Raw genomic sequence first — 12,973 nt, 5'->3', positions numbered from 1 at the left:
GACATGTAGGAGAAGTGTCACCGTCTTTGTCTTTGACTGTTCTCACTCTCTGATCTGACAAACTCTTTCCATCAAGATTTTAAATGAAATGTAAATAACATTAATATTACAGGGTGGGTAGGGTGGTATTTTTATCACTAGAGCTTGTAGGCATACAACCGTTACAATGTATAGGAATCCCTGTCTTCTGGGATCACCTTTTTCATCAGCCAGTTTTACTTGTAATTAAAGCTGAATGCCAGGCAAACAGTTTAAAACATATTTGAAATGCATATATGTGGACAGTTTTACCTGCCAAAGGACTTGTATTTCTGTCCATCCTTTCCGGGGATTTACACAGCTATCTCACATACCATTGCTCTGTCTGGCAGGAGAGGGGACCTGTTGCAGTTCAACAATAATTACAGATTTCTTCCTCACTCTCACCCTGTGACTGGACATAAAATGAGAAGCCGTAGGCTGATGAGCTCTTTCTTCTTCTATCAGCATGCTCTTTGCATTAGAGCAGTGACCATCAACCTTGTCCTCAGGGCCCACTAACAGGCCAGGTTTGCAAGATAACTGAAATACATCACAGGTGATATCATTCGCTGCTCAGTGATTGCAGCATTCTAGTCTGCATCTCCCCAAGGTAATACATAAAACCGGGCCTGTTAGTGGGCCCTGAGGACAGGGTTTATGACCACTGCACTAGAGCACAACTGACTATCTCCTTGCTGCGCATCTTTCAACTCCACTCAGAGCTCTGCTGTATAGAGACTGCAAGAGGTTGATACCCATTCAAAAGAATGTGCTTTTTAGGGCATTGCATATAATGCAGACATGCTGCATTTTTATGCAATGCACATCAGTGCTCTTGTATGGTGTGACATGGGCACATAGAAAACAATTGCTTTGCCAGGGTCCTTGAGTTGAGCCTGCATTGATCAATGCAAATCAACGCACCTGGTGTTAACAAGCCCCTAAGGATGTATTAATGAATTACAGAGCTGCTTTCATTTGTGTTTTTTTTATATATATATATTTGCCTTGAGTTCAGTTTTAACCATATTAGAATATTGTGGCTGTATGACTAACTTCATATGAGACTGTATTTCTGCTGGCGACGGGAAAGAAAGTGTATGGTCAATGAATACACAGGAGAAAGATGCTCTTTTGTCTGTGCTGCCTCTAGGCACAGTGGCATCTCATGGTGATTCTGCCCCTCAGTGTGGGATATTTATTTTCCTGCTAAAGATGTGCAGTAACCTGAATAAGATACAACTGTGCTTTTGCCATGTGATGTGAGTGGTGGTTGAGCTTTGCACTCAAACAACTTTTTGAAGGATTGTTTTTTTCAGTGCAAATATTTTTGATACAAATAAAGCTAATATATAATTTTAGGAGGTAATGAAGGATTTCTCAGGTTTCTGGTCAAGGGCTAGGGTGTTAATTAAAGCGGGGTTCCACCCTAGAGTGGAACTTCCGCTGATCGGAACCCTCCCCCCCTCCGGTGTCACAATTGGCACCTTTCAGGGGGGAGGGGGGTGGAGATACCTGTCAAAGACAGGTATTTACACCCACTTCCGGGCATAGACTCCCATGGGAGTCTACCCCATTTCCTGTCCTGCCGCGCTGTCTGCTGGGACACACACGGGTCTCAGAGACAGCGCGGACAATTCCTATTGCGCTGCGCGACTAGCGCATGCGCAGTAGGGAACTGGGAAGTGAAGCCGATTCGCTTCACTTCCTGATTTCCTCACGTAGAATGGTGGCGGCAGCAGCCGAGAGCCGAGCGATCGATCGGCCTTGGCTGCCGGCATTACTGGACCCCGGGACAGGTGAGTGTCCATTTATTAAAAGTCAGCAGCTGTAGTATTTATAGCTGCTGGCTTTTAATATTTTTTTTGTAGGTGGAATCCCTCTTTAAGGGTTATCTGTGTGTGTGTGTTGGGGGGGGGAGTGGTGGTGGGCGTGGGGGGTAGGATTTATTAGGATTTCTTTTGTACACATTTGGTTTAAGTGTTAAAATGAGACTTGCAGTATGAGAAATACAGGGCCCCTTTTTTCTAAGAATACTAGTAGCCTAGTTTTATCTGGCTCCAGTACTTTCACTGATCTGGACCAAGCATGGATTGGATAGCCAGAATAAAATTGGAATTCCTCATCTCCTTACCTTGCCAGATCAATGCCCCATAAAGTTCCTCACATCAGGCAACATTGCTTTTCCAATGGCAGGAGAGGAGAGGACTGAGGTGGAGGAAACTCCCGGCAGCATGGAGATAAGACTTCAAAAACTTTAGACTGGGTATGGAAAGTTCCCAGATATGAATGAGTGTTATGCCCCGTACACACAATCAGATTTTCTGACAACAAATGTTGGATGTGAGCTTGTTGGCTGAAAGTCCGACCGCGTGTATGCTCCATAGAACATTTGTTGTCCTACTTTCCACCAACAAATGTTGGCTTGCAGGTTCTCAAATTTTCCGCCAACAAATGTTTGTTGTCGGACTTTCTGATCGTGTGTACACAAGTCCGTCGGACAAAAGTCCACACATTCTCGAAGTACGAGCTGGACATATAACTAGCGTTTGTAATGGAGACATCACGTATGTCTTGTACGTCATTACTTTCGGAATTGTTTGCCAACATTTGTGTAACTGTGTGTATGCACGACAAATTGGAGCCAACAACCTTCAAACAAAAATCCACGGTTTTGTTGTTGGAAAATCCGATCGTGTGTATGGGGCATTAGGGTCCTGAAACCCAAACTCAACACACCAAAAACAAAAAGCCATACTGTATATCTTGCTTAATGTAGCTAAGATACAAGCTTTTTTTATTTGCAGTAAAATACATTTTTTCAGGACAAGCTTATGGGGGGGAATGTCCCCTTCTTTAAAGTCCAAGCAGTACTCAGCAGTACTGCTCGGACCTTGAAGGGTACATACCCCAAAAGCTTGTCCTGAAAAATTGTATGTTTGTGCAAATAAAAAAAAATATCACGGACAGTACTCTATTTTCTAGAAGAACAAACAGTGCACAGTCCAGATGGGCTTTGCTGCTTATCTTACAGGCAGGAACAGGAACTTTATTACACAGAAAAGACATAGAGTTTAACCATATAGCAACTACAAACTTATAAACACTGCCATCTACTGGCTGATGTAGTTGTTGCACAAAAAAGATGAACAATGTATTCCAACACCCCACTCAAAAACTACTCCTTAAATTGGTCCCATTTTGGATCTCAATTCTATAAACCTGTTACTTGTAAGCAGTTTTGTCAAAACATCTGCAATCTTCATCAGCAGTTTTGATCCACTTCTGTTTCTCATGAGTTGGAAGTCTTTGCATCTCATCCCATGAATCTGGCTTTGGTTTTAATGCTACGCGAGCAACATAAGACAAACATTTGGCTGGTATGCCTTTATTGCTTCTGGTGGATTTCCTGATTCAGGCCTCTTGTGGCCTGGTTTCTTCTTTTACAGTATTTGGATTGTCTGCATTAATTTCTATTTCTGTTTCACTATCTTGCTTATCTTCATGTGACACTGATGTGGAATTTCCCTCAGTTTAAAGTGTTTGTATTAGTTCATGAAATTTCTAACATACTTTTATTGACATTACACTTCTACTAATGATTACCTTGTTTGTGTCTTGGTATAGAATTCTGTATCCCTTTTGAGATTCACTGTACCCTTCAAGTACACCTTCCTTTGTGCAAGCATCCTATTTTGTAAGTTTGTTTGGGAGATGTTCACATAGGATTTGCTTCCAAAAATGTTAGATGGTTCAAATTCAGCACTTTTCCAGTCTACAGTTAATATGGAGTTTTCTCACTTGATTATCCTGGTAGTCAATTTTGGAGATAGCATGTGGCAATAATTGCCTCCTCCTTAGCATTTCTGCATCAAACAGCATGGTTCTTCCACTCTCAGTACAGTTTTTTCTTTCTGCAACTCCATTTTGTTCTGGGTTTTATGGTACAGTAACTTAAAATATTATGACATGCTTTCTGAGAATTGCCTGTGTGTTATCACCTGTATATACAGTTCCATTGTCTGTGCGCAATACATTTGGCATTTTAACAAATGTGTTGCTTACTTGAGCCAAACACTGTTCAAGTTTATCTGGTACTTCACATTTGTTGTGTAACAGATATAGCGTAGTACTGTATATCTGGGGTAATCGTCTTTCCTAGAGTCAAGTTTTCCATTGAACCGCAAAGATCTGAATTATTTAAAGTTCAACTTTGCACACTTTTATGCACCAATATAGCATTCATGTACTTTTTTGCAAAAATATCAAAGCTTTCCATTAAATCTAAATTAAGTTCATTGTTTGATTACATGGAACAATTTGTATTCTATTTGCATAGTCATTCTCAGTTAATTCCTTTATTATGTCAGGACTCCAGAGCTCAAGTCCTCTGTACCATGTGTGAATGCAGTTTGAATGTTTTTCCTCCTTGGCAGTATTAATCACGTCATTACAATTCAGCTGATACAGTTCATCTGTCATTTTAGCCTTTGCAAGTAAGATATCCCCTTTTGTGATGGCACAGCATCATCTTGGAAGGTCACTATATTGCCTTGTTTTGTGAGCTTTTTCACTGACAAAAGAATAGTTTCAAGAGTGGGGACACTTTTCACAGGTATCTTTCTGGTGACACACTGGGGAATATGACAGTAAAGAAAACTGTCTCCTATTCCTCCTGATTCCATTATTTGCCCATAAGCTGTGGTGATTTTTTTCTGTTTTACTCTGGTCAAGGTGAATTAAGACATTTCTGTCAGTTGTCATGTGACTTGTAGCTCCTGAATCAACACAACATGCCTACAAAGATAAGGTGCAACTTTTGAATTTAAAATATTCATTATCTGAAGAAAAAAACAAATTCTACCTTCACACTTTTGGCATTTTGTCGTTCAGTTTGTTGCATTCTAGCTTTCCAGATTCTGCATTTTGCTTTTAAATTACCTTGTTTCTTACACACAAAACATTCATGTGTCTTGTTGCATGTTACTGTTTTTATCCCTATTTTTTGTCTTTAACCACTTACGGACCACCCGCCATTGTTATACGTGGGCACTTTGAAGAGGATTATCATTGTTATGGCAGCAGATAGCTGTCATGACCCCGGTATCCTCTTGTTCAGTTGTCGGCCCCCTTTCAGATAAAAGTGGCCTCTGTGGCAGATTCGCCGCAAGATCACTTTTATTGGGGTGGGAGAGGGGCCCCCTCCCGCGGTGTTCCAGTGGTCTCTGCCGCTTATGGGACCTGCTGGTAGCAGTGGAGACAATCACATCTCCCCTGTTCGGCTGGCTGCCGAGTGAAGGGAAGATGGCCCCCACTCGATGCCAAAGCATTGACTGGTGGAAGCAACGTCAAATGTCAAATGTCACTTCCACCCAATGCTCTTAAAGGAGACATTTTTTATTTATTTTTTTATTGCATTTTAGTGTAAATATGAGATCTGAGGTCTTTTTGATCCAAGATCTCATATTTAAGAGGTTCTGTTATGTTTATTTTCTATTACAAGGGATGTTTACATTCCTTGTAATAGGAATAAAAGTGACCAAAATTTTTTTTTTTTTTAAATCAAGAGTGTCAAAATAAAAAATAAAAAGTAAAACGTAAGAAAAAAAATGAAAAATATAAAGCACCCCGTCCGACAAGCCCGTGCGCAGAAGCGAACGCATATGTGAGTAGCATCCGCATATAAAACTACACATGTGAGGTATCACCATGACCGTTAGACTGAGAGCAATAATTCTAGCCCTAGACTGCCTCTGTAAAGTTTGTTGTAATTCCACGAGCGGGTGAAATTTTGAAGTGTGACATGTTGGGTATCAGTTTACTTGGTGTAACATTATCTTTCACAATATAAAAAAAAAATATTGGGCTAACTTTACTGTTGTCTTATTATTTTATTCAAAAAAGTGTATTTTTGCCAAAAAAGTGCGCTTGTAAGACCACTGCACACTCATCTGAAGGGTGTACTGGCCTGATTTAATTTATTCATTTCCACATATCTTCTCTTATTAGCAGCATTTTCATCTTGAATTTCCAAGACTGGTAGTTCTGGTTTGTCAGATTTGCAAATTAAAGCTTTGTTGCAGCTGTGTTACTGCCCATTTTCTTTCCTTATTTTGTTGCGGTGTTCTTTCTGTTGCTGTATCTTGCCCTTCTTATGTGCTGTACCTGGCCATGACTGGGAATCTCGTTGGGTGTCTGGACCCATAGACTGTTTTATCTGTAGGGCTACCGTATATACTCGAGTATAAGCCGAGATTTTCAGCCTCTTTTTTGAGGCTGAAAGTGCCCCCCTCGGCTTATACTCGAGTCATCGCTGTCTGCCCGCTCGATCAGCGTGTCGAGCAGACAGACAGCGGCCATTCTATTCAAAAGCCGCGCCTCCGGCTCCGCCTTCGCCTGTGATAGGCGGAACACTGAATTTCCCAGCAGCCTGTGTTCCGCCTATCACGGACATCGTATCATCGTCGTACTACGGACGAGGATGATACGACGTCTGTGATAGGCGGAACACAGGCTGCTGGGAAATTCAGTGTTCCGCCTATCACAGGCGAAGGCGGCGGCGCAGCTTTTGAATTTTACAATGGCCGCCGACGAAGAGGGCACGGGACGGAGGCAAGGCAAGGCACGGCACGGCACGGGACGGGACGGGACGGGGGCAAGGCAAGGCACGACACGGGACGGATGCAAGGCAAGGCACGGCACGGGACGGAGGCAAGGAGGCAAGGCACGGGACGGAGGCTCGGGACAAAGGTAGGCTGGACACACACACACACACACACACACACACACACACACACACACACACACACACACACACACGGATGGATGGAGACACACACAGGGATGGATGGATGGATGGATGGAGACACACACACACAGGGATGGATGGATGGATGGATGGAGACACACACACACAGGGATGGATGGATGGAGACACACACACACACAGGGATGGATGGATGGATGGACACACACACACACAGGGATGGATGGACGGACACACAGGGATGGACGGACACACAGGGATGGACGGACACACAGGGATGGACGGACACACACACAGGGATGGACAGGCATGTCTCACCCTCGGCTTATACACGAGTCAATAAGTTTGCCAGTTTTTTTGGGGGTAAATTGGGGGCCTCGGCTTATATTCGGGTCGGCCTATACTCGAGTATATACGGTATATACAAAATTTCTAACAGTGCACAGTCCACATGGGCTTTGCTGCTTAACTTGCAGACAGGAACAGGAACAGGAACATGAACTTTATTACAGAGAAAAGACATAGAGTTTAAATAACAGAGCAGCTACAAACTTATAAACACTACCATATACTGGCTGATGCAGTTGTTGCAGAAAATACATTCCAACAATTTTGCTTTTAGGTGCCAAAGAAATATCATGTGAACAGTTATGGAAATGAAAAGGAAATTACAGCATACGTACATTATGATACACTTTTGCAGCTCAGACATACTTGTGCCTGTATATCATATAGTTGTGTTGTTTCCCTTCAATGAATAAAATAATCATGGTTACAAAAGAAACATGGTCAGTTGGTTATAGAAAATATTGCACAATTTTGTGCTGATAGATATGTCAAATTCTACATAATATCATCTTCAAATACAATGTAAGATTATAACAAGTATATACTGTTTAAAAGCTTAATAGGTGGTCTATCCAGTCAAGGTATAGGAATTTGGCCTTATTAAATATGAATGCTGACATAATGTTTACTGTATTGCAGACAGCTTTTTCCTGTTCATTTGCATTAATATGAAGGTACTTCTTTTGCCCACTCACCTACAGTTGTCACATGTGTAGTGTAAAATGACAACTATCAAAAAACATGTTTGTTTTTTCTTACTTCGATAAGAAAAATACAAATAATTGCAAAAATATATATATATATATATATATATATATATATATATATATATATATATATATATATACAGTGTATTTTTTTTTCATTTATTGGTCTTTCACAAGATTTTCAGTATTTTCGGCAGTGTTAAAAAAATGTGATAGGAAGTGTGTGTGTGTGGGGGAGGGGGGGGGGGGGGGAGACTAATACCACGTACACAGGAACGGCCTTTCGGCAGAGTTCCGACAGACTTTCCGAACTAACGGACTTGGCCACACACGAGTGGACTAAGTCCGTTTGTAAGTCTGTTCCTTTTGAACATGATGACGTAAGACGGGACTAAAAAAGGAAGTTCAATAGCTAGTAGCCAATAGCTTCCCTTGCGTCGTATTTGGACCAGCATACAGACGAATAGTTTTCCCGATAGAAATTGAGTCCGTCGGGCAGATTTGAAACATGTTCTATTTCTAGGTCCGTCTCATTTTTTTTACGAAAAACGATCGGATTAGCCCACACATGATCGGATTGTCGGACCTAGTCTGCTGGAAAGTCCAGTCGTGTATACGCGGCATAAGAGATGACTCTTTGCCTCCAGCTTACTTTTTATTTATTTTGAATGTAAACTTTCAAACTGTTCTGGGAAGTTTAAACGTTTACCTTTCGTCCTTCTCCAGGCCCTATCCAGTAGATAAAACCTTTCCTGTCAATCAAGATAAGCACCGCCAGGCTCATGTAGAAGTTCCACATGCACTGGCTTCACATCTGTGCATTGTGGTAGCATGCAGTAAAGCATGCGTGCATTGTGATGTAGTGTTTTTTTTTTTTTTAGAAAGGTTTATGTCTGGTTTTTGGTGCATGGTGTTATGTTGACAGCCCATTCAAAATGAAAGTGATAGCTTAAAGCAATATGCATTAAAAGAGATGTATTGGTTTGGGGGTTATTGCAGTTTTATACTTACCTAGGTGCATACTGTATCTGTCCTCCGGCGCCCCTGCACTGATAAGCAAGTTATAGAACATCGCAGATTGCTTGGTTCTCACGGTTCCCCGAGCAGAGAGCTGATGCCTGTCAGTCAGCATCTCTCCTGCTCTGCTCCTCCACGCTTACTGGAGCGCTGAGATATGGAGGGACAGGGAGCAGCCATCTCAGATGGCAGATCCCGACTCCCAGAGTTGGGATGACGCAGTGCCTGGACTAATTTTGTCGACAAATTGCACTCCTGTGACCTGTAGGAGAAGTCCAGCCAAACAAGCTCAGGCTGGACTTCTGCTTTAAAGTACAACATATTGCACATTAACACTCCCAACAGTAAAATCAACCACATGCCCATGTCACTATCATTTTCAGTGCTGCTTATTCCACAGACAAACCTGTAGACAACAGTGAAATAAAGTATATATAAATACATACAAATATTGAATTTTGAATTTGTTTCTTTACCATATCAGCATAACAAAACACAATCATTTTTGGTTATAGTTGTTCTATAACCTGCTTAATGCATGGCTTCACCAACTGTAGGTTGGTAGAGTCTATCACGTGGGCAGAATCTGCTGCTGACCACATAGGAGATTGTTGATTTTCCTTTGAATATCTAATCATATTTCTGACGACCAGAAAATAAGAATGCAAAATAACATCCTTCCAGGGACTCTGTGTGAATTATGTAGATTTTCTGATTATGCAAATGCTTTATTGCTAAAAACAGAAAACAGATTGAACATTTCACACGCCTCAAAGAATATGAAGAATTAATGTAGATGCAGAGATCTTTTGAAGTGATTCCACTCTCCTTGATCTTTTATACAAATATACAGTTTACATATTTTTTTTTTACGACTTTACATGCTTTTGCTGATTTGATAGTATACAGTAATTCTGGAGTTTTTACAGAAACTTGTCACAAACTGTCATACGCTTAGAGCTAGTATTAGTAGAATGCCATTTTGGCAGGAGTGTTAACTTGTCCAATTAAATCATACATCTTCATACAGAGCTCACTAACAATGCCTGCAAGGGTGCTGGTTATAGTGCAGAAACTTGAAAAGCAAAAGTTCATCATAATTTAAAAAACTGACATTGCTGTCAAAATTTGCTGACTATGCGGTCTGTTTTTTTTTTTTTTTTTTTTAACTACAGTACATGAAAGGAAATCTGTCATGATAGAAATAATTAGTCTGCCATTGTAATCATCTGCTATTGAAGGATGTCTCGCTATCATGTTGATCTTAAGGCTTCGATACTTTTAGCCACTGACCTGGAAAGGGTAATGCAGATCAAGAGCCATGTGTGCTTATATCAGGTCAGTGATTGTTTTGAAGAGAAGCAAGACAGCCAATTGACTAGTATGTCCAGAAGGAGGTCAACAATGACAGTCTACATATACTAGGGTGACCAGACATCCCCGGTTTCCGGGGACAGTCCCTGGATTGAGGACACTGTCCCTGAACCAAGTCTGTCCCCGGTTTTGTCCCTGGATTTGATTTGAACAGGGGCTGGGGCAATTTCAAAGACAGTCAGTGCAGAATTAAAAAAATAAATAAGATTTACACCCCCTGCTCTTCTGCTCCTACTAGCTTGGGAGGTGGGGGTGTATTTTTTCCATTATCTTTGGCCCTTTCTGATGATCATGTGCTGGTTGGAGTGGAGAGAATATTTCTTCAGTTTCGGGTGCATGCCCGCTTTGCTCCTGCTTGCATGTCCTTCTTCCTTGCCTTCCCTGGCGGGGTGATCTTCCTCCTCTTCCCACCCAGTAGTAGCTGGGGCCCGGAGAGTAAGACTTGACAGGCTGTGAGGCGGCGGGCAGGGAGTCGCTAATTGCCACCATTACTAGTAAAAAAAAATATGTCCCCGGATTTCATTTAAAAAAATCTGGTCACCTTAACATATACAGTATTCCTTATAACCAGTTTAACCACTTTAGCCCCGGAAGAATTTGCCCCCTCAATGACAATGACCAGGCCATTTTTTGTGATACGGCACTGCATTGCTTTAACTGACAATTGCGCGGTTGTGCGACGCTGTATCCAAACAAAGTGAACATCCTTTTTTACCCACAAATAGAGATTTGTCTTGGTGGCATTTGATCACGTCTGCGTTTTTTTTCTTTTTTTGCACTATAAACAAAAAAAGACCAACAATTTAGAAAAAAAATTTAATAAATGCATATCCAAAAAAATATATAAAAAACAAATGTATTAATCGGTTTAGGCCAATATGTATTGTTCTACATATTCTTGGTATGTATGTGTGAGTATGCGTGTGTGTATATATTTCTATGTATTGTGACAGTATGAGGCCCTGCCACTGTGTAAAACTAGGCAACATTGACACAGGGTTCTCACAAATGCGGAGTTCATTTGCTTTTCTCCTGGTTTTGTACTCCCAGATCAGGGTCCACAATCCAAAGGCTTTAAAAAAAGGTGGGGCAAAGCCTTCAATCCTGTAACTTACAATCTTGTAACTGAAAATAGACAGATGGCTAACACTTTGTCTGAGCCTTAAAGAAGAACTTCAATAGAATATCAATGACTGATTGGCAACCAGCAACTGTTAAGACAATGAATATTTAGGTCAGTAGTATATAATTTAGAATATAGTGGACATAGTGCAGGAGTCTTTAACCTCTTGCCGACCAGCCGCTGTCATTATACTGCGGCAGGTTGGCACGGCTGCACAAACCACCGTAGGTGTACGTCACCCGCTTTAAGAGCTATAGGGGGCATGAGCCTGAGCTAATGCACGTGGCTGGTGGCCGCAATGTCCACCGATAACCCACAATCGGTTCTCAGAGAGCTAGAGTGGGGATCTGTCAATGTAAACAGACAGAACACCTTGTCGGGGAAGTAGAGAGAGATCTGCTGTTCCTAGTTATCAGGAACAGCGATTTCTCTCTACTCCCTGTCAGTCCACCCTCCTCCCCCCACAGTTAGAAACACCTCCCTAGGGGACACTTAACACCTTCATTGGCCCCTAGTGTTAACCCCCTCCCTGCCAGTGACATTTATACAGTAATCAGTGGCTATTTTTAGCTCTGATCGCTGTATAAATGTCAATGGTCCCAAAAAAAGTGTCAAAAGTGTCCTATCTGTCCTGCTAAAAATCGCTGATCACCGCCATTACTAGTAAAAAAAATAATTAATAATATAAATGCCATAAATATATTGTGCAATATACTCTTACTGCTTTTTTTTTTTTTTTTTTTTTACCAAAAATATGTAGAAGAAAAAATATTGTCCTAAACTGATGGAGAAATTTTTTATTTTTATTTTTTTTGGGGATATTTATTATGGCAAATAAAAAATATATATATTTTTTTTAAATTGCCACCTTTTTTTTGTCTATAGCACAAAAATAAAAACCGCAGAGGTGATAAAATACCACCAAAACAAAGCTCTATTTGTAGGAAAAACAAGTTATCAATCTTCTTTGTGCATGACCGTTAAAGTGCCGTATCACAAAAAATGGCCTGGTCAAGAAGTGGGTAAATCCTTCCAAGACTGAAGTGGTTAATGTACAATATAGTGCAGGGTTTCTCAATTTTTTTTTACATTGGAGGAACCCTTGGCAAAAAGATTGAGATTGCAGGGAACCCCTGAAATATTTTGGACACATACATGGAAGGCACAGCAATGCACATTACATGGAAGGCACAGCGGGGCACATTACATGGAAGACATGGAAGACTGCAGTATGTCCCTCCCCCAGCACAATAAATACACTTTTATCCCCCCCACTCAGTCTGCCACAGTGTGTAGAACTTCCCCCTTCTTCCTCCTCACTAAATTCACAAACCTCAGCCTGACTTCAGCGGCATACTTCCAGGCTCCCGGTGGTTTGGATGATGTCATCATCCCACCATCAGAGAGCTGCTTGCAGTTCCCGGACTTTGAGAGGATGTTTCTCTTAGATCCAGTAACAGGAGCCATGCAGGGGGAAGAGACCGGCACAGCTGCACAGGCTGAGACATCTCATCCGTGTGTGCAGTGTGGGACAGAGCACTGTGGGCCCCTCTTCCCTTGTGGGCACCCTGCACACAGGGGACACATATATTAGGCCACTGACCTGACCATAGTGCA

General features: G+C 41.5%; 1 protein-coding gene across 3 annotated transcripts in view; it reads left to right on the top strand.

The window, feature by feature from the left end:
• NALCN (sodium leak channel, non-selective) overlaps positions 1–12,973 on the top strand; it is an 864,749-nt gene that overhangs the window by 323,709 nt on the left and 528,067 nt on the right. The gene's annotated exons all lie outside the window — the stretch shown is intronic.

This window comes from Lithobates pipiens, unplaced genomic scaffold, assembly GCF_037356315.1.
Source record: "Lithobates pipiens isolate NorthernLeopardFrog02 unplaced genomic scaffold, aLitPip1_a1.2 Scaffold_16, whole genome shotgun sequence".
NCBI lineage: Eukaryota > Metazoa > Chordata > Amphibia > Anura > Ranidae > Lithobates > Lithobates pipiens.
Note: the sequence above shows the minus strand (reverse complement) of the source record. Positions and strands in the feature narration are given on the sequence as shown.